Below are 3,583 nucleotides of genomic sequence, written 5' to 3'. Positions count from 1 at the left end.
TGAAAAAGTTTGAACAACTTTTCTAGGTCACACAACTTCCTTGGAGGGGCAGTTCATAGAGGACAGAAGGAGCATCAGAACCCAGACCTTTCTGACCCTTACGCTTGTGCTCTGTACATAGTAATACAATGCCTAAGATTGGTTTTTGCCAATGATCTGCTAAGCGTACGGAACTGGCCAGAGTTGAAGACGGCTGGGTCTGAGAAAGTGCGGCGGAGGAGTCATACCAGGAAGGAAGGGTAGTGTGTGTGATTGTGTGTGTGTGTGTGTGTGTGTGTGTGTGTGTGTGTATGAGCATGAGAGAGAGGAGTGAGCAGGAGGCCAGCGTGTTTTCACAGCTTCTCTGTGTGTTCCTCACCTCTTTGCAAGGCACTCCTGGCTGTACTATCATAACTAGCCTTTGCCAGGCCAGTGCTTGCTTAGCCCCCAGCAAAGATGACACAACTCCCTCTTGGGGGAGGGCTGAGGTGACTCCCACAGCCCAGGAACAAGTCAAGAGCTTGGAAACAGCAGCTTGGTGGTTACCCCGAAGGTCCAGGCTTGGATCCCAGTACTACTTGTGATCTTGGGCTAGCTTATGAACTTCGTTTTCAGTTTGCTATTCTGCAAATGGGCATCGTAATACCTGCCTCATAGGGTTGTTTAAGGAGATATTGGGGCTTAACCTAGTGCCTGACACAGAAGTAGCCCTCAATAAAGAGTATCCATTTTTATCGTGGCAGTTGAAGACCCTTATCAAAATGAAGCGAGGGGATCTGTACGCCACATCTGCAATGGACTTCTCCCACTTCTACCGTGTTCTACTATTTGGAAGAGCATTGGCCTTAGAGCTGGGAGACCAGACTCTTCTGGCTCTGCTGCTCACTTGCTGTAGGGTTTTAGGTGAGGTCTCTCCCTCTCTGAGCTTCAGGTACTCTCACCTATAAAATGGAGTCACACCAGATAGAATTCTAATCCAGGGCATGGAAAGAAGTGTCAGCTATTTACTTGGGGCTACTCTGGCAACAGGAGGGAATAGAAGAACAGGACACAGAGGAATATAGAAACATCAGTGTTTTCCATTAAATGTGGATTTTTCCCCCCAAAATACTTTTTAACACCCCCCCCCAAATATTCTGCAGTTTGGGCAAATCTGTCCTACACAATAGCATTGCCTATAGTCCCACAGATGGGTTCTGTGGTCTCTTGTTGTACTTCCTGTTTCTTCTACTCAGAGACAGTTCCACATCCGTATGGTTGTAGAATCTTTGCACAGCTTGCAAGATCATCCCTCTGAGGTTTCTCATGGTTGTAGGAAGAAATAACAAATGAGCAACAGTGATGTGCTAGGATGCAGTCCATGGTGCTGGGTTGGAGTTGGTGTTATCAGTAGAAATCCCATTCCAATCAATGAGATGCACGTGAGTAGAGACGTGGGTCTGTATAGGCTAATGGACATGCATCCTTTTCCTGGCTGTGTCTACTGAGAGGGCCCAAAAGCAGTGACACTCTGATAGCAATAAGTACAACTTATATGCCCAGGTTTCTAAAAACCATTCTCCAATAAAAGAGATCTTGAAGAAATACAAAATGAACCTGTAATATCTTAGAGTGGCATGAATGAATGAATGAATGAATGAAGCAAGTGTTCAAAACGACAACAGAAAAGATGGGAACATATTAAAAGGACACAGAAGCCAACCTGAGAAGACCTCCCAATGGCCAAGGCTATTACAATTTAAGCAACAAAATATTAACTGTAACAATTGTAATAATCAACAATAATCACCTTAGGTAAAATCTGCTGATGAATGCTTAAGTTAACGGATGAAACCTTCAGGAGGAACAAAATACTTGTGTAGTCTTAAATTATACCACCTCTCAAGTATGTATTAATTACTGTGGTGGTTTTAGCATATCTCCTAAATTCCTTCATGTTCCTTTTTCCAGAGGTTGAACTTATTTCCTGCCCTTGAGTATGAGTTAGACAATGACTGCCTCACTCTTAATAAATAAAGCCTAGGAAAGGGAAAAGAATAGCTTTACAGTAGCGAAACCTGGCAGACAATACCTAAGCCAAGTCCTCAAGGTTAACAATACCAGTGATAAGTTATGTTGATATGGTTCATTCACTGATGTGAAGCAATGAGAGGGCAATATCTCCGTGTATTCTTCCCCAAAAGCCAAAACAGCAGTCCAACCGTAAGAGAGACATCAGACAAACAAAAATTGAAGGACATTCCACAAAATACCTGAGCAGTATCAAGGTCAAGGTCACGAAACACAAATAAATATAGAGAAATTGTCATAGATCAGAGGAGCTTCAGGAGCCATAAGTGACTGCATTGTGGTAATGTAAATTAGATTCTGCAGTAGAAACAAGGACACAGGTGGAAAGATGGGAAATCCAAATCATGTCTGTGGGCTAGTTAATAGTAATGTACCATGTTAACTTCTTAGGATTGAGATACCTACCACAGTTACATAAGATGTTAACAGCAGGGGAAGCTTGGTGAAGGGTGTATGGGAATCTCTATACCACCTTTGCAACTTCTCCATAAATCTAAAATTGTCCCCCCAACTTCTGCCCAGCCCCCCAAAAACTTTAGGAGTATAAACTCTTCCAGGAAAAAGGCCATAATATATACATTTTCTCTATCTTCTTAGAATTCCCAGTAGGGCCAAATATTCTTGTAGGGAAAAGTTCTTCAGAAGCACAGAATGTATCCCAATCATGTATCTACCCTCAGACTGACTAGTGGTGGCACCTGAGCATGGTGAGCATAGGTGAGCATGGCTCTGGGAAGCAGGAGAATGGGGTTCCAGTTCAGGCTTCACCGTGAATGACTATGTGCACTGTAGGAAGCTCACTTAATCTCTGAGTCATATATTTCTTCATCTGGAAAATGGGGACAAAATACTCCTCACTTTGTAGGGTTATCAGGATTAAATGAGACAATGAACTGTGGGAAAAGGCTTTATAAATTTCAAAGCCCTGTATAAATATTCATTGTTATGTTGACAGACAGATATTGATCAATCACGAGTTCTACCTGAATGGATCGGTGTTTCCCCAGCTCTCCGCCCATGACACACCTGTGCACAGAGTCAAGGGTGTAGCCTTCCCTCCCAGGATCACCTAAGTTAACCACCTGCTCAAACACACCCTGGATATGCATATTCTTTTTTCCTAACACAGACATCATCAGCTTTATCCTCTGCCTGCTTCTATTCATGTCCTGGCAAAGAGAAATGAGGAAGTCCTGGTTGTCCCATATCATCTAAGTCTTCTTTCCATAATGCCACAAGACTATATCATATTATAATATGGTGAGATATTATAATAATAATGTCTACATTTCATGGTAGGGTTCTAAGGAATATGTGTGGATTAGCTCCATGTTTCTAAGATTTCAGTACTTTTTGATCCACCTTATTAATTTTGCCAAGTATGAGTGTCATCATATTATATCTCCAATTTGTTTTAATATGATTCAGTGTAGATTCAGTGAGTTGTAAGTCTATGTTAGTGTACTTTGTTCTACACCCAGGGATGTCCAGTTGTCCTACATAGGAAAGCACACTCCACGGGAATTTAAACAGC

Source organism: Mustela erminea, chromosome 10 (assembly GCF_009829155.1).
Source record: "Mustela erminea isolate mMusErm1 chromosome 10, mMusErm1.Pri, whole genome shotgun sequence".
NCBI lineage: Eukaryota > Metazoa > Chordata > Mammalia > Carnivora > Mustelidae > Mustela > Mustela erminea.
The sequence above is the reverse complement of the archived record's forward strand: the minus strand, read 5'-3'. Positions refer to the sequence as shown.